Raw genomic sequence first — 26,700 nt, 5'->3', positions numbered from 1 at the left:
AGAGTAAGCCAAATAAAATAATTTCAATGTTTTCAGAGGAATTTAAAATTCCTTACATAGGGTGATCTTTTTTTCTGTTCTCAATAGCTCACAATAAACGAACAAACCAAATTTCAAGATTCCTGCTCAGTGGGAATATCCTGTCATCCAGCCAGTGACCTCTTACAATGTCTATTATGAGATGCACTATTTAATTAGGATACACACTTAGGAGATCTACTTAATCAAGATGTCTCCCAGTGAACACATCTAAGTCCAGTGATACTCATTGGCAATGACTTTCATAATGGGGACAGTAACTTTTGTTAATTGAGATGCCTTAGGGTGAGTTAGTGAGTTAGCCTGGGCCTTGTAGTACTTCTGTCTTCTCTGAAAACAGCTTTCAGATATTCTCAAGTGATGACAGAAAACATGAAATACGTGCCTAGTCTCCTTCTAGCTCCTGCTGCGCTTTAGTATCAGAAATAATATAGCTAATGAATGTGGGTTTGTGCTCCCATCAACTCAAGCTAAAAAAAATGAATTTTCAATTAAACTTATAAATTCTAAAGAATAATAGCAGGGAATAATCACATTCAAAATTCATAAGCCTCATTTATTGAAAGGGAAAAAAAAAAATCTCCTTCCTTCCACTGTGAAAGGTTCTGCCAAACACAGCTGTGTTGTGGCTTTTGTACTACAATTCAAAGTATCAACAGCAAGGTTCTCTTAAAAAGGAGGATAGCACTGAAACATCAAAGACAAATAAAATCAATGAAACATCCTCTTTGACTACATTTCTACACAAACTAAGGGGGAAAAAAAGCAAGAAAAAGCAAGAAAAAGTTGTAGAAGCAAAGAAACATACCTAGTATAAATATAGCCATATGATACACACTTACATTTTCAGGGCACAAATGACAAGCAGATGCCTAGCTCTTCAACACTCCTGAAGTCCCAAAAGACTCACGGACAATGTCTGCATACAAACTAAGCTTTAACAGGCATAATGGATTCAACACTTAAATAAATTGCTTGTGTCTGGATGAGTCTTTTGTCCACTGATATGAATGTAAAATGTGTTAGACTAGTAGTTCAGCTCACAGCATTTCTTCATGTGAAAACTGGGCTAACTGGGGCTCCACAGTAACAGCCGATATTAGAATTTCTATTCCACAGTGGCTCTATCCTACATGTTATTGATCACTATCAATTAACAAAGAATGTGAAGTCAGAGAAATTGCTAAATACTCTACAAATCTCACCTATCTTTAACTAAAGGCTACTTCTTTTATAGTACAACGTGTACATCATAAATGTTAATGATATCCTTGAATTTGTATTTCTGAAAGAATTTGTAATTTGGGAAAAATTACTGCAAAATAGAAAGATCATGTGAATAGGATTCCAACCTAACCTATAAAAGATTTGCATTTGCATCTTCTGACTAAATTAATTCTTATATATATTTAATTAATCTTATAAAAACTGAGTTAGTTGATCAATATTGCAGAGAGGAGGTTAAAATACTACCAATTGTCTATTTACTTTATTAGCTGTCTCAAATGCAGCATAATTCAAATCAGAAAATATAAACTCAGTAGTTTTAATTTTTTCCCCTCAAAAAAAACTTTCTCACAAAGTTTGAAACAGCAATTTGAAATCAGTAGTGACCTTTCTTTTAAATTTTGTCTCTGCTGCTCATAGCTCTGTCATCACTCAAAAATTTTCAACACCTGAAAATACACTTTCTTTGGATTTCTAGAATGATCCTAGTTCTGATGATATTTCGGTATATTCCCTTGCGTAAAACCAACTTTGTCAGTTTAAAATATACATCATCAACAGCTTTATATCTGTAGGGAACAAAAACCAGCCTAGGTCTTGCATTCTGCATATTTGAGAGAAATAAAATTTGTATTTAGTACTGGCAACCAAAGGCTGGTCTCTGCCTATCAGGAGATTCGCACTAATGATGATCACATTAGGATGACTTGAGACTCTGTACAGTCTACTTGACCTTTCTTACCTCTGGAATGAAATTTCTCATCAAGTTAACACTGAAAAATTATGAAATTCCAAGTCTATAACTACATATTCACATTTTACTACAGAAAGGGAGAGAAAGAAAGCACCAAGTACCTCATTAACTATTCTACCCACACCTGAGAACATGTATTCTATTTTAGAAGAAAGGAAGACAACTGAGTGTGAGCAATCATTTGATTTTTTTGGAAATTACTTTTCTTATGCATAACCATTATAATTCAGAAGGCAGAAAGAGCATTTGCCTTGCCCTGCCACCCAGTTCTGTTTAACTACTCATCTAGTCTTGGTTTAATTGCCTTTGCTGTAGTTCTTCACAGAACCCTTTCAATTCCACTGAAATTCTATTAAAATTCCTTGACTAAATTCCCTTACGGAAATAAATTTCACATTAGCTATCTAATTCAAAGGAAAGCCTTTTTCAAATGTATCTGCAGTAAATTTACTGCAACACAGTTTCACTAAACGTTCACTAGTTCTTTTATTATGAGCTTAGAACAAGAAGAGTTTTCCAGTCTCATTTGAATCCTTCACAGTTGTAAACTATTTCTATGATCTCATGCTTTGCTGTTCTCTCTAAATTAAAAGAACTAAATGCCTTTAATCTGTCTTCATTTATAAGCCTGGCCTAACCTTTCACCATGCTATTCGACCTCTTCTGATCATCTCAAGTTTATTAGCATCTGTTTAGAAATAATTCTGCTTAGGTATTGCTTACTTACTGTAAGCCGAAAGTGAATTTTTTATTCCGTTTATTACTAGGGGGACTTATACTGCTTCTGAAAGAGCAATTCAAAAATTAGCTGGCTGGCTTGCCAACAGCCCTACCATTTGCTCTTTGTCTTTCTGCCTGCAAGCTCTATACTTTTAAAATGCTAGGACTGTTCCAGTTCTACTAGAAACGCCCAATGGCAGTTGGTAGTATGTTTCACTGTATATCAGGCACGTTTATTTAGAAAAATATAGGCTTCATCTTTAACAATAAGCAACATTCTGCACGAATACTGTATTGAATATCACTCTTGAGAAAACTGTATGTCAAATAATTTAAGAAAAATGACATTCCTAAAAAAAAAAATTCCTAACTTAGCAAAGGCTATTTGATGGCCACTTTACTACCAAGAATTTCAAGCCTACCAGCCATCTTTAACTGACACTGGACAAAGCTCATGGAGCTACTTACTGTGTCCCACAGATTGTTTCCTTGGAAAGTGCTAAGTAAAACTTCATGTTCCAAACTGTTCCCACTGAACTTGAGCTTCATCCTGCTACAAGGCTTAGAGGGACAGTTCTTTCCCAGCACTGGCTATTAGTCTGTGGCTCATATTGAGCCTCAGTGCCACTGGTTCCTATAGCCGGGCAATCAGCACCAACACAGTATCTGCTGCAACTCACATCTTCCTCAGCCCTGAATCAGCCCCTCACCAAGTGTCATGACTCCCAGCAACACAGCACTGCATCACCTTGCTGTTCACACCCACTTTTTCCTTCTCTGGGTGAAAGCAGATCAGTAAACACCCATAAAGTTTCCTTCTAAGCTTGCTGCTCCTTTATGGAGAAGTATGCAGGGTAGATTGTAACCCAACTCACATACTCTACTGGTTATTTGATTACCTGCTTATTTTTTACTTTGACTCCTTTTAACCACTGTAGGGTTATCAGCAAAGCTGAGTAGTGACAGCTCCTGATGATCAGAAGAGCCCCAAGTCTGAAAGCCATAATTTCATGCAGTAGGTCACAGTTCAGAGCTGGCTGAGAAAAATTACTCTGTATCCACACATTAGAGAAGATGAAAGCAAGCAGCTGTGTTACGCGTCTTGATTAAACTGCCTCTTTATCTATCACCAATTCTATCAGCCTATCACTTTTAAGAAATATTACCACCAATTTTTAAAAAAAGAAACAAAATCTGCAGTCTTTACGTGCACATACTCAAGTGCCGTCTTCAAAAAATACATCTATTGAAACAATCTGAGCTAGAAATATACTGCTCACTGACAACTCAAGATAACCAAGGGCTTATTGATCTCTCTCCTCCTCTTTCCTTCACTAAGAGAATGATAAAGAGCTGCTGTTGAGATAAAATGCACCATACTTAACATCAAGTAAAATGCATAAAAATAAAAAGTTTAAAATTCGTTTAGAGTTATTGCCAACACAGTATCAGTGGGTTTCTTTACTGTAGCACTAATTTGCCCCTTAAATTCTACAACAGATAGAAAGAAACTAATGGTAATAGCAAATATGTACATCCTGGGAATGCAAAGTGCACAAAATCCTGTGTGACTGTACAAGAATATCCATATTAGCAGGTGCCATCGCTTGTTCACTGGAGGTCAGAGCTGGCTGGATATAAGCCAGCTCCAGTCCGAAAAGTACAGACACATGCCACGTCGGTTTATTATTTCAGGATTAGCACTGCAATAACACGTGCTGTTGGCTTGCACCCAGCTGTCTAAGAGCACAGATGGAACAGAAGCACAGCTGTCCAAATCTGTCCATGTAAACATGGCCTGTATGTCACTGCATATCTGTTTCAGGAGTTAGGACGGGAATTTCTTGGGATATACACAATGAGCCTGATTCTCCCTTCACTGACATTGATATAGGAAGTAGTGACAGAAAAGACAATGGATTGCACACATAGGCACAGATCTTAAGTACAGTAAGAACCTGGCTTAGGGGCATCTTCAAAATACATTCTTCTCCCCATTGTTTCAGTGTTCAACTGTTTCCTGCTCCAGCTTCTGTGTTAGTTTTTTTCCCCTCGCATTTTAGTACACCCAGGACAGGTTCTGATGACACAATAGGTGGTTAAAGCTATACTTGCATACCTGCACATTTAATACTTGTCAGTATATTAAGGCAGCACTTCATAGTTCCAGTTTTCCTGAATATAAATTAAATCACTAGAAAGTAATTACCGTGCTGATTTTTTTCCAGGTTACGTTGATACTTTGCACAGTTTCCCTGCATTACGGTCCTACCTGGCAGGGTTCTCAGGATTTTCTGTCTGCAAACAGCTTTATGAGCTCTTGCTGGTAGCTCGAGAGTGAGTTAAAGTCATTCAGCATATTCCAGAAATAAATTAGCATCTTGTGACATCAGCTAACTACTTCATTGTCATCCTTAAGTGACTGTTTACTTCCACAGACATTTGATCAATAAAGCCCACACTAGTGACAGAATGAATAAGATTGGATACGTTCAATAATGTTCAGTGTCAAGATGAGTGAAACTAAAAAGTGAAACGATGGAGTTTTAAATCACAGTATTTTCACTTCTGTGATGTTTTCCAAATGAATGAGGCAATGTTTTTGTGAATGACTGGACGTACATAACAATGTGGCACTGAAAAAAAAAAAAAAAAAAAAAACAGACTTCTTATTCCCTAATCACCACAGATTTCCTACATCAACAGAGAATAAACAGCCGATGCATCTATCTCGTTCCTTGTGACACACTTCCCGGCATTTAATAGTACTCTAAACATAATGGAAGGACTCAAAATGCTTTTTGGTGGAACATATTTTTAAATCCGAAACAGGAAATGTGGAAAAAAGCATTTACTTCATTCTTACCTCTGCAGGAACTTCATCCCTACAGAAGTCATCGTAAGTGGTGCTGCAACTCCCTGTGGCCTACAGCCCCACTTCTGCTTATGCCTACCACCATCTCATCCTTGACAGGCTTAAACAGATCAGAAACAATGTCAAACAAAAAGCTATTAAAATCAAACCTGAGTTCTGCTTCCCATTAAAGTCCCTCGAGGGATTTGAACCAAAATAGCATCCCCAGGCTAAGAGAACAGGGCTTTCCACAAAATAGTTACAGCTGTCACTTTCCTCGGTGACATGGTTCCATTAATATCCTACCACTTTTTCTATAAAATATATGAAAAGTGAGACACTGATATTTTATGGCTAATTCAACCTTCATCTTGCTTCCAGAAGACCAAAGACAGCCCCCTGTCTGTCAAGCAGAGAGTGCACACCCCTGTTAACGTCTTTAGAGGAACAACTCTCCTCTGCTGCTGCTGCAGAAAAAATTCTGTGAAGAGAGCAGAAAAGAAATGAACCCCAACAGAAGTTTTCAAAACTTGTTGCTTTCATACTTATAAAGGAAACAAATCCTCAGTAGTGAAGAGAGACTCCTTTTTTATTTAGATATTTTTAAAGCTGTACAAGGAAGTCAGACACACTTTCCTTTTGCTAGGTGTATAATGATCCAAGTTTAAGAGATTATGGAAGAATTCTGCAAGTGATGATGCACTTGTTACAACACAGCTATGCTTGTATTCAGTGAGGGAGATTCAGTGAAAGAGCCCTGACACTGTGTGCTCTATTCAGAAAGTTTCTATTTTTCATTCACATCTGATCACTCTCCTCTTTCAGCAGCCACTGTCAGATGTTTTCTAAAATGAAAAGGTGCACATTTTTTCCATACAGTTCCTATTCTGAGTTGTAATTCTTTGATTTCAAAGAACATATCAACTTATTTCTAACACTTGCTATTATCTGCAGCACAGTATATCTTACATCTCCCAGAAATTTTAAACTCAGACCCATACATTTACGTTGAACTGGTGAATTCTATTTTCTCGTGTTTTCTGCTTAAGTCACTAAACTCTCAGGTGCAGAGATCAACTTTCTGTTCAACAGCTACCACATCACTAGTGCTCTACAGCATTCAGCTACAAAAATCTCTAGATTCGGCTGACGATAGTCAGTAGTGCAACTGTTAGCATCACTTGCTGAACCTTTCACATCTTTGATAATGCCACTGGTAAACAAAATATTTTGCCTTGAACTTGTTCAGCACCAGTTCTAGCTCCTGAATATCATCATACTTTTTAATCTACAAGGAATATTTTTTCTTCTTAGTTACACGTGGGCTAGTTCAAATCGTCTTCTCCTCAGCAAGCTCCTTTTGTCTCCCATCTTAAAACTTCCTCTCTAAATCATCAATGTTTTAACTTCAGAACTCAAAACTGGTTACACTGTTTAAATATTACCTTGCTAACGTGTAGAGGTAATATCACTTTGCTGTTACCGGTATTACCTCACTGACATACCCAACGATTTCTTTAGCTCAGTTAGCCAAAGCACTTTATTGGACACATTTTTACTATTGTTTCATCACGTTTGACTCTGCACTTAAACTCATCTAGTTTCAAATTACTGTAGTTTGAGTGCATCTGTCTTTTCCATGTGATCAGGACTGTTTATAGGTATGACTTGTTCTCAACATTTTAGAGTTTATTTCACCGCTTCATTATTCTTTGCATTACCTATAAACTTGATCAGTTTCCCACCCAAATACCCATCTCAAATTTCTAGACATAGGAAGTGTTTCTGGTCAAATGAAAACTTGTGGTTCTTTTTAATAAGTTTTCACCAAGTTACTGCCAAATGAGTTAAGCAGGTCCTTCTGGTTATACACTGTAAGTCCTCCATATTGTCTGAGTTTATATATCATTGTAAAGTTTATATCAAGGAGGCTAGACTCTCCAGACTGAATAACCTTCCAGAAGAAACCAAGCCTTTCTCATATGTCACCTAGACAGATTAGATTTTTACCTTGACCAAGTATAGTGATGAAGGTTAGACTGGAAGATTTTCTTTTCCTCCTCCTATCTCCCCATGTACAGACTTTTTAACATGACAAAACACCTGTGCAGTGATATCACATTTCTCTGGCACAGCCTTTACCCTGGTTTCTACAGAGATAGCTGAGAAAACAGGTTAGGATTCATTTGCAAGAGACTTACTGAGATGAAAGAGACAACAGCAACCACGTAAACAACTACAACACTGGTTTGGCTCACAGCTTAACATCTCACCAGATCCTTGTCCATTTTTGCAGAATCAGTAAATCAGACAGATCTCAGAACTTTGTCTGACTTAAAAAAGTCTAAATTTGTCACACTGGAATGAAAAGTTCAATTCCTGGTAATTACTTTTGAAGAATAGTATTGCAGTATGCTCTCACTCAAGTATCTGCAAATGTCTGTAACATGTATATGTGTCATATACAAGGAAGAAGAGGAGGCTCAGGGGAGACCTCATTGCTCTCTACAACTACCTGAAGGGAGGCTGTGTAGTGAGCCTCTTCTCTCTTGTAACTAGTGACAGGACGAGGGGGAATGGCTTCAAGTTGCGCCACGGGAGATTTAGGCTGGACATTAGGAAATACTACTTTTCTGAAAGAGTGGTCAGGCGCTGGAATGGGCTGCCCAGGGAGGTGGTGGAGTCACCGTCCCTGGAGGTGTTCAAGAAACGTTTAGATATAGCGTTGGGAGACATAGTTTAGTGGCGCTGTTGGTGGTAGGTGGATGGTTGGACTAGGTGATCTTGTAGGTCTTTTCCAACCTAGCTAATTCTATGATTCTATGATTCTATATGCACAAACACAGTCACATACACACACAGAAAAGGCAAAATCCATGTGGAATTTGGCATCTGAGATTAAGAGGGAACACCTGGGATTCTGAGGTCATGTATTGTAAGTGTTTTGTATCCCAGATTATTAACCTCATCAAAATAAAGCCAACACTACAAAAATCAGCTTTGATTATTTCACCAAGTGAAAATGGATAAATCAGATTTAGGAACAGAGTTCAAATAATCAGCTTACCTAACATGTTCTCCCCACTCAGGAGTCCTTTTTATCCCACTATTGCTTTTTTATTCATTCTCCACAACCACAAGTGTTGCTTAAATTATGTTCAAGAGCCACAAGCAAGCACATGCTGGAAACCATTGTAGTTGTGTAGATCCTACACACATGCCCACCAAATGAGTATTTGTTCAACTATACAGTGTCAAAGACAAAGAAACTGAGCATTTATTAAAAATATAGGCATTCATTATTGTTCTTTGGAAAAGGATTGAAAGAGATGACTGAAAGCTCAAAAGACACCTCTTCAATAGCTTCTTAGCCTTGCTCATCATAGCAATTCTAACTGTGTACATATTCCATTTTACAGTTCTCAGTTTCCTGAAGGTGAGAAGATGTCAATGGGAGTTGATGATGCTGAGCAATCCACCAGCACCTTAAATACCTGCATGCTGCATTGCAGATCTCTAAACTCTAAACTCTGGTATACACAGAGTAAATGCAAAAAGATGGTGAATGAAGGTAAATAAAAATCCTCCTAAATAATATTTATCCTTTGATATTGTACAGATTGATATATATAGAGATGATTATAGAAAAAATAGCTTCACATCACAAAACTTAAAAACATGAGTACTCTTCTACTTGTTCAGTTGTGCATGTGAAAACATTTTAATAGACTAACAATCCATGTCAATACAGTACAAATTACCTTCATTATTTCAGTTTCTCATATCTTGATTTTTTTTGTTTTAAACAAATTTAAATATTCTTTTCATTTATAGTATTTCATGTAGCAAACTCCATGAAGACATTTCAGTATTCGACATCTATCTTTTACCCCCTTACCCCAATCCTCCCAATCCAATAGAGGAATATTGTTCTGTTAAATATATTTGGTCTTGGTACCAATCCTTTGGTCTGAGAGTGGTATCTGTTTGAGAAAAATAGCAATAATAATCATTTTGACTCAGTGTTTTAAGAAAACGAGAGTTTACATGATGCTAATGTTCATTTATTATCTTTACTTCTGGCACTCAAAAAAAAGTGATAGCAATCTTAAGTGCTTCTAAAGAAAAGAGGAACAACCACACAAGTGTACACTCCCACAGAAAATTTAAGTGTACTTAAGATGCATACACAGACAGAGAGAGGAAACAATTTGTTTCTCAGTGATTCATTCCTTTCTCAGAACATTTTTTTCCTCTTAGATGCTATCCATTTTTTTGGAGGGCTTTTCAGTGAAACTGATGGTCTTAAGCTAACATTGCTACTTGGCACAAGGAGTGGATGGAAATAGGAAAAGAACTGAAGCATCTAAATATGACAAATACACAGTATAACAATAATTGTATGGCTGTGTCTCTATAAGTAAGTCATCTGGTCTCTGTGCACACAAAATCCCTTTCTTGATTCCTACCTTTATCATGAAGGTCCTAATAACACTGTTACTGTCTCTCCAAATGCAACACGTTGATTACAGATACTACCTATATTCCAGATACACTAATGCCACTGTGGCAGCCATTTCCAGTCACACAGACATGCTTGAGGAACTGATGAACAATATTCCAGATTTATTGTATGTGAAAAGGCAAGGACAGCTGTAGATGTGGTGTGGTGGTTTCACACCGATGGCTCACTAAACTCCATCACATCACTTTCTCACTCTTCCCCTCAAACAGGGGAAGAAAATGCAATAAAAAGTACTAAAGGGTTCAGATGAGGTCAAGATCACTCTCCAACTACCAGCATGGACAAAACAGACATAGCATAGGGAGTTTAATGTAATTCATTGTCCATTACTAACAGACTATAGCAGTGAGAAAAGGAAGCAAATGAAAAACACCTTCCCCCATCCACATTATACCTCCTCACTCCAAGCAGTGCAGGAGAACGAGGACTTCCACCACCTCTCTGGGCAACCTGTTCCAGTGCCTCATCATCCTCACTGTAAAAGATGTTTTCCTTACATCCAACCTAAATCTACCCTCTTTAAGTTTGAAACCTCTATCTCAACAGAGTCCAATAAAGAGTCTATCCCCTTGCTTCTTACAGCCCCCCTTAGATATTGAAAGTCCGCTATCAGGTCTCCCTAGAGCCTTCTCTTCTCCAAGCGGAACAGCCCCAGCTCTCTCAGCGTGTCCTTATAGAGGTGTTTCACTCTGTGGATCATTTTTGGGGCCCTCCTCTGGACGCACTCCAACAGGTCCATGTCTCTCCTGTACTGAGGACTCCACATCTGGACACAGTACTCCAGGTGAGGCCTCACCAGCACAGCAGAAGGACAGGATCACCTCCCTCACCCTGCTGGCCACGCTTCTTTTGATGCAGCCCAGGATACAGTTGGCTTTCTGGGCTGCGAGGGCACATTGCTATCTCACGTCCAGCTTCCCATCCACCAGTACTCCCAAGTCTGGAAAGCTTCCCTTACAGTCATTTGGATTCTCCACATGCAGTTTCATAGACACTGTAGTTAACCCCTTCATCATTACTCCCTTACTTTTTTTTAATCTTTATATTACCTTGGTGGACTTTTATCAGAAATTGAGACAGTTTCTGTTCCGGAATTTCAGCTCTTTATAGAGGGTTTTTATTTATTTGGTTGGGAGTTTTTTGTTTGATTTTTGGCTTCATTTTGTTGTTGGTGTTGTTGTTTTGGGTTGTTTTGTTTGGTTTTTTTTTACCAACTTCTTAAGGAAAAGAATTTAAGAAAGCAAGCAATATGAAGAAATTGAAATGATTTTATATGAAGGCTTTAGGTAGATGTCAGTCACCCAAACATGGACACCCAGGGCTTTTTTTTTGGTGCTGTAAGTGCATCCTGTGGTCCTGAGGTACTGCCTCCACACTGGCTGGTGCAGTACAGGAGCAGGAGAACGACCTGTGCCTATTCCAGGAACCATGGCTGGAGGTCAAGTGAAAGTATGGAAACATCACTACGTAAGTTTCTTTCACCTACTGCATTCTGCCCTTTTTTTGATAACATAAAATCATTGTGCAAAATATAAAATTGTGATTTAACAAACAAAAATAGAGTGCACCTATGTATTTTCTGGTACTCTAGTAATATAATATACATTTCTAAACACAATTAATGCAAGAAGTTTCAATAAATGAATAAAGTTCTATTCTGATAAAATACGCTTTTATATCTATTTAGTTATACTTTCTGAAGGAAAAATAAAATACAAATTTCTATTTTTAGAGTCATGTCAATCAAAAATAATTTCATCTTTATTTTATATTTATATAAGTATTTATTATTATTTACAGGTAATAGTTTCAGGTTCTTCACCTGTTGCTATCCATGGCACTTTTGTGATTATTAGCATCCTTCTAGTTCTGAAATGCCCTGTAGATTTTTTTTTCTAGTTGAGGTGTTAACATATCTTAGATAGGGGCATTATCACTTTCTGTTCTAGCTATGATGCCTCTAAATATGCTGCAATTCTAAACCACTTTGACTTTTTGCTGCCATATTTCACAACAAACCTATATCTAATTGTCTATTATTGCCCATAGGTCTGTTTTTCAACATTATTGATCTCCATCAATCTTCTTCCTGTTGAAGGTGTTAGTAGTAATTTTCCCAAGATATAATCAATCTTCCTTCTCGCTCATTCTTTAAATCTTCTCTACGTACCTGCCACTACGGTACTGTGAAATGCTATGTCAGTGTTTTTAACTTGAAAAAGCACACATTGAAAAAATAGTTATTACACATTTATAATCTTTTCATTAAAAAAATAATAATTTGCTATGGTAAGGGATAGAAGATCACTATTTAAAGAAGTAGAGCAGGATTACAAGGTCACCTGAAGCCAATGACACCTGTCTGAATTTCAGCAAAAACTGGGATTGCTCCCACAACACACAGATGGAGAAGTACAGCCCACACTAAGTGAACAGCATTACATGGTCCTGCTCACCAGGTCACGTCAGGCATAGCAACAGCAATCAGTTAAGAAGGCCACACTAGACACCTACACATTTCTGAAGTAATAGCAGGGAATCAGAGAACCACCTGCTGTGGACTAACAGTTCCTTCATCTTTGGCAGCCCCCTACTTAGCAATTCAGAAGTTAGCCATAATCCTATTCAACATTAGAGAATACGGAACACTCAACATTTCCTCAAAGACCTAATGCAACAGCAACATATTTCAGTCATCTTTTTACTGTTACAAAACTTTCTTGAGCGTTCATTTGCTCTTAGTCATTTAAAACCTTACATTTTTCAAGGTGTTCATTATTATAAGAAATATATCTCCAAAATCAATAAAAGTCTGCAAAACAGATTTTCCAATGTGTTTTTGACACTTTCTTCTTTTGAGCTGGTTCTTGATATAATAACAGTATTAACCAACATAGTACCTTGACAAAGCTCTATTGAACTATTTTATTTCAAATAACACGTTTATAACTTCTCTGCTAATGTAACTTGTATAAACAGGATAATTCTTTCTTCTTTGTTTTCTTTTGATTTTCTCTTTGATATTGATGACAATAGGTTATTTTATTATTATAAAGCTTTTTTTTAATAGAGAACCACATGCTATATATCAAACTTTGTCTTAAACTGTAGCACAAAGTCTCTCTGAACTAGAGTTTCTCTGCAGGCTTCCACTACAAGATCTATACTTTATGCAAGTCATAATGAAATTTCAGTAATGAGTACACAGTATGCCACCATTTTCTCTAATCAAGTTCTAGTCAAAATAAGACACTGAAATTCTGTATCTTATTTTAAATAAATAAATGAATATGGTATTAAACAATTTCCAACATCTCAACTACAGCAAGGCATTGAAACTCTGCTATTCATTTTGAGAAGCCTCCTCTATAAAGATATGTCTCATAAGGAACAGTCAATATTTTTCTGTGATTTTTCCTTTTCCACATTATCTCTGAAAGAAACCCACTAGACTCTCTGCCTCTTCTCTTTGGAGGACCTTCTTAGTATACACTTCAGCTACAGTCTCTGTAAAATAATCTGATGATTAGTAATGTCAATCAGCTCAGTAGAAAGTACAGTGTTTATATTACCCAGAATGAAAAAACTGATGTGTACACAGGGCTACATATATTCCCCTACGTCTATTCTCATTTCATACTTTCCCCCATCCTAACTATCATTTACAATAATTCATATCGTGTTTCCATATGCTACGGAGTCTTGAGGTAGGGACTGTATCAATACTGTGAATACAATGTCAGGATCCCAGATTTTATGTAAAACTTCTGATGTTATTAACAGAAAGTGAGAACTACAATTATCTCATGGAATTTAGCTACGGAAAGAAAAGATTACAGTCTTAGGAAGCAACCTAAGAAAAAAAACTGCTTGATCCATGAAGGCTTTAAGAACAGAAGGTTGAGGATCTTATTTTGAATCATTTATAAGCGGCTCAGAACAGTCTGAGAGAACAAAACTGTAAAGTTATGATGCACTTCTCAAAGGTGACATTAACCGTACCGTCTCTCTCTACTTTATAAACAGTTCATGCTCTTATTAACTTCATTAACAAGAAATATGAAATTCCTGAGCATACTTGCAAATCTAAACCATAAACAACTCAACCAAGTGTGCTTCCTAAACACTCTGCAACACAACTCTCAGAATACCAGCAATAGCATTTGCTAATTTTTGTTTTAATCTACATTTTATGCATTTTTACAGCCCTTTCTACCTCACAGTCTGTGCTCCCCAGTCTGTGCTATGTTACAGATTCTCTCACACTACCAGTGCTCTCTAGTATGCAAGCAGAGGGAGCATGACTCTTCCTCACTTCAGGATGACAACTGCACCACACAAACACTAGAACGCAAAACAAGTCATTATGACACTAACAGCAAAGGAGACAGGATAGTGTGAAAAAAAAACCTCTGTAAAGATTCAGACTTGGACTGTATACATGTTATTTGGTTTTCTAAGGAACAGGAACACAGATAAATTACAATCAAATATGTTCTTGGCGCAGTATTCTAAAGAATATTTGTCACTGCTCTGCAATAAATGCTCACATACATGCTACAAAGACAAGCTGCATCACATTAAGGGTAGCAGCAAGTGTCCACACCACTACTACGGTATTATAAAAGATGCACTAAATTTATGCCCCCTATAATTTGTCCACATGCATTTATCTAAAGTGACATCTTCAAAAATGATGAAATCATGAAGATAGAGATAACTTGCTGGAGCACTTGCAGCGCTACCAGAGGAAGACTACCATTTGAGTCTTGAAAAGTATGACTAAGAAACATGGACATATCTAAAGGCATACCATTGAGATTTTCAGCAGCAAGCTTAGTACAGGTTTCAAGATGTTTCTTGTTTCAAGGAACAATCCAGGAATAATGTCCACCATTCTGGGAAAATGGTTACTGGGTCAGATCAACATCTTATATAGCTGATTCCTAATGAAAGAGAGGTAACTGCTCTGCCTCAAAATTGCAATCCTGTTTTAACAGGATTCTTCAGAAAGAAACTCTAAAGGAAAACAAAACATAAAGACTGAAATCTAAAGGAACTCTACTTAAACTGATTTTCAGACATGCGCTCCCCTACTGCTCATAGAGACTTGATTTGAAAACATTCTTGCTAAGATGTGGTTATTCTATTTTATTAATGGTGCAGAAGTATTTTCTTCCTGCACCTCAGCGCATTGTCGTGCACTCCCCAAGGGTGTGTGTGTGCATCCCACTTTGGAGACTCCCTGCACCAGTCCTAGCGCTCCTCTGCCATACAGCACACGTTGATGTTATGCTTACAGCAATTCAGAGACAAAACACAAGTACAATGCACATTTATCAGAGGTTTACTGATATAGCACGATGGCGCCCTAGGTGTGGCTGACACTCAGAAACACAATCCTTTCTGCTACCCTGATTGTAGGCACCTTGTTATATAGCATTGGTATTGGGGCAACAGCTGTGGAAAGCAGGAGACTGTGTCCTACGCAAATCAAAATCAAAGTCCACTCTGATTATGTGCTCTGTACCACTGAACATCTGTCAGCGCCAAAAGGCACTCAGCTGATTGTTCCATGCAGACCTTTATTTTCACTGTGCTGAAAAGCAGTTTGTGTAGAGCAAGTTTGCTTGGGGAGGAAAAAAAAAGTCAAAATGTTCCACCAGCCCTAGGCCTGAATATTTTGTCTGTTCTCCAGAAAATGCATATAAATCAGGCAATCACTGCTGACAGCAACATCACCTAGATTTCAGTGTCTGAATGTTAGATAACAGAATATGGGGTAGCCATCCCAGATCTGTTTATAGCCATTTGGGAGAAACATGTCATACCAGAGTATTGTTCACTTCGTTCTGTTACAGAAATTTAAGGTAAGACAATACATTATCATCAGAAGACGCCTTTATCTTTCTGTGCTATGAGAAGCTTATGATAACTAATGCTGTCACAAACAGGCAGCATTTGAACCCTTAACACAGGAGAGGTGAATATAGCTCCATATGTCTGTCTGTCCTACACTACACGCTGCAGACATGGTCTTAATATTTGGAAACGCTTGAGATAAAGTTTCCCTCACTATTTATAACCAGCCTCATTTCTCACCCTACATTCTTCTGATACGAATGTCAGTGAGACAACGAAGACTACCGCTATAACTGCATTTCTGTCACCCTGTTTTCATACAGTTTCTTATTTAATTTGTTACTGTGGCACTTAGAATACCATGTACATGAATATCATTACCTACAGAGCTGTCTTGTGCATTCACAATGAGTTCCAGCTTCCTGACCTTTAGACAAGGAAAAAAAGGAACGGTTATTCATGCAATTATTTACATTTTGGTACCATCTACAGGGCATTACCATTTTACTGTGTATGTGGACACATTATCTGCTCTGTTGATGCCTGAATCATAAAAAAGATCAAAACAAAAACCATGGAGAACGTATACTATATGCAGAAGAGCTACTGGAACAATGACAGTCTTTGGTATGCCAGTCAGAAGGAAAGAGAAAAGTTAAAAGCTGTATGGGAGCTGCTGAGTCACAGTCTGAACCACTGACTGAGCACCTGGAGGAAAGACCCAGTCAGCCCTGGGAGCACAGGTGAAGGCAATTCACTGTGTGAAGGGAAGGGGTGGAGCCTGGCTGCACCGCTCTTAGGCCTCATTTAAGGGCTGACTGCCACGGAGGAAGGATCTCTTTCTGGAGATCCCTCCTTGGTGGAGTTTTTCCCCTATGAATCCAGAATCTTCTGATACAGGTAAGCAGTCTTCTTCCCTTCTGTTACAGCATCTTTCTATTGTGCTGGTCCTTCTACATCTTTTGTAATGCCTTTTCCATCATGTTGATCTTTCTGATTGCTACAAAAGTGTAAAAAGTTAGAGAGAAGGATCAAGAGGAAGGAAAAGACAAACAGGGAGAGTAAGTCAGCCCATGAGAAGAACTGCACTGACTGACAAATGAAAGCAGTGATGTTTGTTCCTCAGCGCGTCTGGAGCAGTCCCTTACCAGCAGCAAACCAAATGCTTGGTGGTGAACACTTGGATTTGTCTCTACCTCATGAAGGTTTCTCAGCTACTGTCATGGTCCGCTACTGCCACTCAAGTACTGCTCAGGATGACATGGGGCAAGAAATATGCCATTAAAACAAATCAGGTATCTTATGGCTAAACACGTCCCTCAGGAAACAGACCTGTTTACTATTTGTGTATCTACAGTGAGTTACTGTTACTGAGACAGCAAGAAAATGCAGCAGAAGTGTTTGGTGCCTTCAGCTGACATAGATATTCCCAATACTCAGAGCAAAACAGTTCTTATTTCCCTTCTGCAGCTTCTTTTGGACTTTTTTAGGCAACAGAAAGCTCTTTAATTCTATCAGCACAGTTAAACTGAAATAAAATCTGTACCATGAATGAAACACTGAAGTATTAAAGAACAAAAACAACTTGCGTTCCTTCCTTTCTTAGCCTTTGATAGTAGGCTTACAAATCTGCCAGTTTAGTTTGTGATTTTTTTTTTTAATTGCAGTAATCACATACCTAAAAGGTCAAGACACTCAGGTACTCTAGACCTTAGAAATATCACTTGTATAGCCTCTGCTCTAATTTCATACCTCACTTTTAGTGTATACAGTACAAGGCACTGTTAGTGTAGTTATGGCCAAACTTTATAACACTGTCACACTGCTTTAGGAATTTTCTTTTAAATACCAAGAGACCACATTTTTCTCCCCTAAACTCTGCATGAGCTGTTGTGAATTATTAAAAAAAAAAATGGGAGCATCACTCTCCTGAAGCAATTGCATTCTAGTGAGGTAGAGATTGGTACTTCTTTGTGTATTTAGTTTAAAAAAAAAAAACATTAAAAAATCTCTCATGCAAACTTCTACTACCTTTAAAAAGTTCTAAAACTCTCCAGAACATAAGCAGCTGTACGTATTCTCATGAAACTGATAATATATTGAGATTTAGAACACTTAAATAATATTTAGAGGTCCTTTTTTTTTGAAGAAAAGGTAATCTTAAGAACATCAGTTATTCTTGCTTCAGAAAATTGAAGTACTACGTTAACCTTTCTTTTCTCATTTAACTCTTTTAGGACACACAGATGTACAGTGGTAAAAGTCACACTGGATGGTAAAACATCCACTTGAACTAGACAGGTAACCTTGTGCTCAGAGAGCATCAAATTTGTCACTTGTTAAAACAATTTGTAATTAAATCTCCATGTTCTTTCATGATTCCAATCTTTGTAGCTTCTTGTAATATATTACAATAAGTACTTGAAAACTGAAACAACAAATCCCTAAGGTTTAGGGCCATGCTTTGCCTGTCAGGCCCAATATTCATAGGTTTTATGTGTTGTCCAGCTGCTGCCTTAATAGTTATCTTGTTTACAATATTTTAATTTCTTTTTCTTATCACCAAGAATATTTCATGAAATTATGTCATGAAAATGATAGGGTTTGTGTTGTCCAATATATTTTAAAAAATAAAGTGGACTAAAAAAGGAGGGTACTACTAAATTTACCAAATGACAAAAGTTATTATGAATACATTGTATTTAGTGGAGTCTTCAATACATACTTCAATTCTCAGGGTATTTTACTCTCCATCTTTGCGTGATTTACTATGGAAAAGGTTAAAGAATAGTTATACTATATCACCTGCTAGTAGGGTAAGAATACACACCTCAAATTGTCTGAACAGCAGACTATGTATTTTCTCAGAAATGTGCTGGCTTTCCCCAGTATTTTCATTCCACCATTTAGAAGTTCCTATTTTCAGTAACTGTAAGATTTCTTGTTTTGTTGTCTTTTCTGATACCTCAAAAAAATAACATCTGTTCAGTATACAGGAGACTCTGCAGTGTTTAATGCACTGGATGAAACTCTTGCAGCGGGAAAACATCAAGCAACAGCACCAGAAACAATTTACCTGTAATTAACTGCAGTTTCCAGAAGTCTCATTGTCCAGGTTTCAGCTGGGACAGTTATTTTTCCTTCAGTTTCTGGTATGATGCTTTGGGAGAAAAATGTTGATAACATGCTAATGTTTCTGCTGTTGCTGAGCAGCATTGCACAGAGACAAGGATGTTTCAGCTTCTGGTACTGCCCTGTTAGGAAGGGACAGAACCAGGACACTGATCTAAATACTTTAGAAAACTAAGGGGGATTGGCTGGGGGGCAGTCACTGGTTGGGCCTCAGTCAGTGGGTGGTAAGCAATTGCGCTGTGCATCACTTGCTTTGTAAATACATATATATTTATAATCATTATCACTTTTTTCCCTCTTCCTTTCTTATCTTAGTAAATGACTTTTTTTATCTCAACTCAGAGTTTCACCTTTTTGTATTTTTTCCCAGTTCTCTCCTTCATCCTACTGGGAGTGGGGAGCAGGATTAAAACAACACTTGTACAACCCAAAATAATAGAAGACCATTATTTCATATACACAACATTTTTACACCTTTTCTCCTGGATATTCCCCAGCGTAACCACAGTGAGGGTAGAGTGTCCTCAGTGGACCCAAGGGTTGATTGCTTCACTTTATTTTGAATGAAGAAGAAATACTGAATTGCAAAGTCAGGATGGTCAAGTGTCCTCATCCATTCTTACTGAAGAGAGTTCAAATACTGTCTGTGTTTAAAAAAAAAATCAATATCTTAATATTAACTATCTCAAATATTGATGTGTTCAGACTCCAGTGAGGCTCTCCTCCAAATATAAGCTCGAAAAGCATGCAAAGTAACTGAGGTTCAGATCAGGCCCTGGACTATTACTGTACTGATGGTGATACCAGTGGCCAAAAGAATGGGCACCGGTGACTGACTGATTTTTGCAGTGGCAGATATGATCTGTTTCATGTAGTCCAGCACTCTTTCATGCCTCTTCGTATTCACTCCTATGAAGACCTGCAGTTCTCTAACCATGGCATCTTCTTCCACAAAGTTTTTTTTTAAAGTCCAGTTTAGCTGTTAAAGTGAAGATTTTATACAGTATCCCCATTTAATCTACATTTCTAAATTGTATAATTCAACTCAGATTAAGATTTGAACTGTAGAAACACACATTATTTTCACCATAGTCCATAACACAACCAGTTTCTCTTTTTTACTAAAATTTTCAAGAGACTGTCACATTAGATTATAAAGCTATAAATCATATGCACATAGCACTTCAAGGAAGCCATATCCATTTGAATTACAATTTGTGCATTTTTATCATCAGATATGAACAGGTGGACTATTTCTTTGACTGCCAGAAAGGATCCAAACTCATCATAGTTTGTATTTTCCCAGATTATATCCCAGCTCTACATTTTCTCTAGTGGCAGTTCATCTTCTGCAATCACAGTAAAATTTGTTCCCAATGATATTGTGTGACAGCTGCTATACATGGCATCCGTGTGCATACTGGCTGAGGTAATCGCCACAAACAAAGTTAAATGCTACAGAGTGGTACAAATTCGTAGTGCGTGTAGTTGGTCATTTTGTTCAAATGACAGTATCATTAAAGGCATTAAAATATTGGAATTCACTGTTGTTTCATTCTCTAACCATGCAAACCCCTGAACTGGATAAGCCTTGAACACTCTTTACAGAAATGCCGGCACCTCATGAGCAAAGGCACTATTGATGGCACAAAGGTTTCAGTCAGACACAAAACAGTAAAAAATTTGTCTCCACAAAATAACAAATAACATTTGGACAATGTTATTTTAAGAATAACCGTATGAAGGTTGGATGCATAATCCATAATTCTACTAGATAATATCCCATAATTCTGAAAAACTCATTTCTTTTGCCACATCCACAAAAAAAAGTAGCACGTGATTCAGCTACACTGTATCGCTTCAGAAGGCATGAACCACCTGGAGCTTTTCAGGAGCATCTCAGGATGGAGATTGGAAGAGCAGGTAGGTACACTGGAAGAAAACAAGTTAGGTTGGGTGAGGCAAAAGAAATTAAAGAAAATAACAGAGATTTAGCTTGAAAAAAATCTAAAAAACTTCCAATAAATAAGGTATGTCTATTATTTTCTTGCTGCTAACTGCACCTAATATTCACAAAGTCATCAAGAACACATTCTTTTATATATGACAATCTTTCGGCAAAGTTTGCATGTGCCAATCATACTCTGAGTGCCCATGAAACAGCAGTCATTAATGATGAATCATCTATCCACTGAATTTTGTCTCTTCTTATGCTTGAATACTAACACAATTAGTTTGCAGTTTTAGACTCGTCTTTCAGAACTGGTGTATCCCACTAATTTCCATGAATATTTCTTGATAGGCACCTTCCATTTGAACTGTTCTTGCAGACAATATCAGAACACCAGCGTTCCCACAGGCAGAAAGGTCACAATTTGAGATAACACATTTCCAGTACGGCTTATTTCATTACATCAGATATCTGAAACTCTTGTATTGAGTTAGGTCACTCTTGCCATCATCAAGAGGTCCTACTCCCCAAGAAAGCAACAGGGGATTCTGCATGATATATCATGTGCCTCAGCAGGAACACAAATGAGTGCCATATGCCTGATCTTCTGCACTTGTCAAGTTAGGGGATACCGTTATTAACATTTGCCACGTTGCCTGTGAAAGGCAGTTACAGGACATACCTTTTACCTCCATGCAATACTTGGACTCAATCATGACATGCTGAGAAAGCCTTTTAAACTCTGTTTTCTCCCTTAGTTTCAATGGGATTCAGAAGGTCCTTCACACACTGCTTTTCTATAAACTAATTTGCATCTAGTTTGGAGCAGCAAAAGAGTGCATCTTTTTTCTCCTTTACTCAAAGAAAATAATGAGTCTTAAGAAATCATCTAGACACACTTGATCATCAAAACATACCGTTATTAATTAATCTGCAAAGCAAAGTATCTACATTTATACTGTTGCCCTGGCTTCCAATAGCTTCTGAAAAGCAGGATGTACTTAGTGGTCACTGAACAATGTTGAGGCAGACATACCCAAACTATTCAGCCAGTTTGCTCAGTGCTGCCAGACACTGGGATCCTAATGCAATCTATAACAAGAAGTACTTGCAATGCCTGTTCAAATATGTATAGCAGAAAGAGTGTTTCTGACCCAGAATCCAATTATAACTCAGAGAATACCTTAATATTACCACCGAATTTTTTATTCTACTTCCATCTGCCACCTTACAGTGATCTCCAGCCTGTTTCCTTCATATCTGCTATGCATTTCATTAAGTACTACTTCCTAAAACATTATTTCCATAATCAAACATGAGCACCTAATACAACAAAGCAATGTGCTGAAAGTCACTGGGGCAGAATTACAATACATATAAATAGAATTCAGTTTTACCTCTTCTTCAGTGATGTAAAGAATTAAAAGCTATTTTTTTCCTAGAACAAATTATTATGCAATGGGAGTAACCCAAGCACTTATTTTCATCCATCTCCAGATTTCAGCACATTTTCCTACATGTGGTCAGATGATGATGTATAATGCAATTAGGAAAAGGAGTAATGTTATCATTTAAATGTTATGAAAAAAATCTCATGAAATGCTTACTTGAAAATATGACCAGCATAACTAATATTTTTCAGGTCACCTGAAACAGACTTAATTCTCCTGAGAAATCCTAACAAAGCTGGAAAATCTGTGCTTGTCCAGGAAAAAGAATAGCACTGCTACATCTTTTCTATCATAGAGAGAACACTATGCTCAGCTGCATAGGAACATGGGATTAGATGAAACAGGGTAAGTCCTCAAGTTCATTCCCAGTGAGAGAAAACAGTTTGGCAGTAGATCCAAATATTACTTTGGGCCCCCATTCATTAACAACCAAAAGTTTAGGAGCTAACTCAAGCCTCTAAAAAAAAAAAAAAAAAAAGAAGAAGAAGAAGAAGAAACAACCAGTAACCTAACATGAAAAAATAACAGCAAAGCATTACTGCAATTCACATAATGCAGCAGAAGAACATAAAATGCCTGTAGCACAATGTTGCCCCTGGGATGAGCACATAAAAGCCACTGACAGGGGTTGACAGCTTACAGGGAAATTTTGCAGCTCAGTTGCAAGCGTTCTTTCTCAGGCACCTCTGTCCTAAGGTTCAGGTTTGTTTTTTCACATCCTGGTGAACGCAAGGAACGAACATGACATAAAAACACATGTGAACCACAGCTCAATACTTCACTACTGAGGAGCTGAGACAAAGCCCGTACGCATACAAGCTGCTAACATAGGAACATCAGACAGTGCAGGCTAATGTGAAGAAAAGGCGAAAACTTCTTTAGCCTCTCAATGAATCTTCACCTAAGACAAGATCAGTCCAGAGGAAAAGCATTATGCTCTCTGGCACTTGAAAATTAAGAAAAGGTAAGAAAGGGGTACTGAAAAAGGATTCAGGTAAAAGAGCATTTTATCTGTGGTACCAAAGGAAGGTGATAATGTTCAGTCAACTGCAACTGTACCACCAGCAAACCTCTGCGAGAGCTGCATCTTCATCATCATAGAATCATCACCATAGAGTGTCCTGGATTGAAAAGGACCTCAAAGATCATCTAGTTTCAACCCCCCTGCCATGGGCAGGGTTGCCAAACACTAGACCAGGCTGCCCAGAGCCACATCCAGCCTGGCCTTAAATGCCTCAAGAGCATGTCTTGGTCGTTAACAACTGCAGTGGTAGAAATGGCGTGGAATTTTGAGTCAGTACACTGCTGAGACCTTTACCTGCTCCAGTACAAACTGGTTTGTCTCTCAGGCAGAACATGGGTGATGTGAATCTGTGAAAAATGCCCAAAAAAGTCAGATCTATGAGGAACCTGGACAGACCTGAAGAGTAAGAAGTAAATTCTGTCCACAGTTGACAAAACCAGATTTAAACCAGCTGAGATTAATGCAGAGAGTTAAATCTCCCTTTTATTTGTTTCTTGTTGCTGTCTTTCACAATGACATCTTTATTGATATCCTGTAACGCTTAGGCAGCATCTAGGCAAAATGCACATTATGGTAAAAATAATTTATTTAACTGTTGTGATAATAAATTGAATGTACATGGGAGGGACACTACTACTGAAACACATTTCCCCATTTCTTTTTCTTTTCCACAGGTTCTGTTTTTAACATCCTAAAGCTGCATATTAACAACCTCATCCATAGAGCAGAATCAGGTAAACTATGTTGATGAATCCCTTCATCATGTAATTTCCTGGGGAGATGCTCATTACATGCTTCTTCCAAACAAGCAATAAGAAGCCTATGGCTTAGTAGGTGCAATTAAAATCTTGACATCCACCACACACAGTACTTACAGTTATTGTGATACTGACACCATGCCGCACTGAGTTCCGAATGCCACAAATACTACACAGAAGGTAGGTACTGCCCTACGTGAAAGGTGGAGGCATTGATGGTTTTCAGCGTATTACAAACAACGTATAATTCACTGAAAAATAAAACCTTTATTTCTCCTTTTGTCTTTGGTATATATATAGATTTCTAAGAAGGAATAAAACTGGTATTTGCTACAAGAGCTTTAACTTCATGAGGCAAATAAGGGAGTACTCCTTTAACACTCCAAATCAAGTTTTGACCACATTATTGGCAAGCTTTATTTTTTCCAGTCTTTCTATATTGTTTTTCCTAAAGAAACAAAGCTTGTACAAGCATACTGTCGTATTGTGTATGGATGCATGTAGCTGTCTCCCTTTCTCAGACATATTGCATGAAGTCTACTGGCTTTTTGCACGGTTCTGCCAAATTTGACAGAGATACAGGTCCAAAAGCTTAAGTACATTTCTCTTTTTGTGATAGCAAAAGGCTGATTAGGAAAGAGAAATCCAGTTAGTGCTCTCACTGAGAGAAAAGCTAATTTTAGCTTTTGTTAGGCCCCCACAGCATCCACACAGGACAAAGCCATTCCAAATACCCCAACAACAGATAAAAACTTTAATCAGAGTTCTCAGCCAACTCAGTCATGAAATACCAAGCCATAGTTAACAAGACTACATTATGTCCTTGCTCACAGAAGTGCTTGTTTCTTAAACGTTTAGAACCAAAGCAACCCACAGTTCAGAAACTCGCCAGGCCTTTTATATCCTCCAGGCCTTGAAAAAATTTAAGGAGCACAGAATGATTAAATGGCTATTAAATAGAATGGTTAAAATTGCACTCCATGTTATAGGAAATCCTGGTGAATCACTTTGCACACACACCCTGTTCCTCAGGTACTCCTAAAAACATGCCTTTGCCAAAGACAGAGACCTGAGTTAGCTGGATCTTTGATTAGACCCCATTCAGCTGCATTAAGGTTCTCATGTTTAGTGAATACTGGATAATTACATACTTTAATCAAAATTAAATTTCATTGACCCCTCTTCCAAGAAAAACTCAGGCATTTGTTATACTTTCACTTAAATGAAATGCTGTCTGCATTTTTGTTGATAATATTAAATAACGGATTGATCAAAACTCCATGTTTCCTTTCCTGCAAGATTTCTCCGATTGGCACAGAATACACATGGGATGAAGAACAATCCTGCTAATGAGATGATTAAGTAAGGCACAGCCTGATTGAAACTGTAAATGTCTGGGCCCAAATGAGGACTTCTCAGCCCACTTAAACAGACTCTCTAGAGAGTCTAGGCACTCGACAGAAAAATCTGCAGAGGATGATCTATTCTCCTAATACAGAGGAGTGCTGCAGAATACTGAGCTACTTTTTGTTAATATACAGAATATCCCAAGTTGGAGGAGACCCACAAGGACCAGCGAGTCCAATGCCAGCCTTCCCACTGAACCACCAAAAATTCAAACCATAGTTCTGAGAGTGCTGTCCAAACTTCTTAAACTCCGTCAGCTTGGCACTGAGACCACTGCCTGGGAGAGCCTGTTCCAGTACCTGACCACTCTCTGGTAAAAACAGTACTTTTACTATAATTTGCCTGCCTCTAAAGTGCTCTTTCTCACACATATTCCTCTTTCTTTTCCTGATGCTCTCAGATGCTTATCTTTAGTCAGTCATCCTTGCTGTCAGTTTCTTTACACTGTAATTGGATAATCTTCCAGACTCTGGGGGCAACCTCTTGTCAAAGGAATTCCTGAGGCTATAATTCCTATTTGATGAAATTGGGAGTTGCTAAATTAAAAAAGAATTGACCATAGATGTAATTCTTTGTTCACAGTAGAAATCTTGATTTAACAGGAACTATTTTTAAGGAACCTTCTAAAAAAAGCAAGTATGCTTGTGCATTCACATTCCTGTATTTTATTTCCTGTAAAGTAAAACACCGAACTTATGAATATTGTGATTTCTTAGTGTGTCTCAGATAATTTGCATCTTAGCCTGCACACTTGCTACCTTCAACTTTTGACAATCCACATGCATAGGCACTATTTGAACTAACTTCCCCTAATCATTTTCATTTTTTCCACTCTTTGAGCACATACATGGCTCACAGTTGTATGCAAAAGCCCTACATCAATCAGCACCCTCCCAGCCAGGTGTGCTCTGCCCAGGGGTGGGCATTCACAGGTCTCTAAAAATCACGACCCTCTGGTGCTACAGTCAGCCCTTAGACTAATGCAGGAGATGTCCA

At 37.8% G+C, this 26,700-nt stretch overlaps 1 protein-coding gene and 1 long non-coding RNA gene across 4 annotated transcripts in view; one reads left to right on the top strand and one right to left on the bottom strand.

Annotated features, from left to right (window-relative positions):
- GRM8 (glutamate metabotropic receptor 8) overlaps window positions 1–26,700 on the bottom strand; it is a 326,341-nt gene that overhangs the window by 215,503 nt on the left and 84,138 nt on the right. The gene's annotated exons all lie outside the window — the stretch shown is intronic.
- On the top strand, window positions 16,843–19,366 carry LOC110392522. The gene is made up of 4 exons (XR_002434448.1): window positions 16,843–16,881; window positions 16,991–17,276; window positions 18,219–18,282; window positions 18,971–19,366. It is a non-coding gene; the product is annotated as an uncharacterized LOC110392522 (long non-coding RNA).

This window comes from Numida meleagris, chromosome 1 (assembly GCF_002078875.1).
Source record: "Numida meleagris isolate 19003 breed g44 Domestic line chromosome 1, NumMel1.0, whole genome shotgun sequence".
NCBI lineage: Eukaryota > Metazoa > Chordata > Aves > Galliformes > Numididae > Numida > Numida meleagris.
The sequence above is the reverse complement of the archived record's forward strand: the minus strand, read 5'-3'. Positions and strand labels throughout refer to the sequence as shown.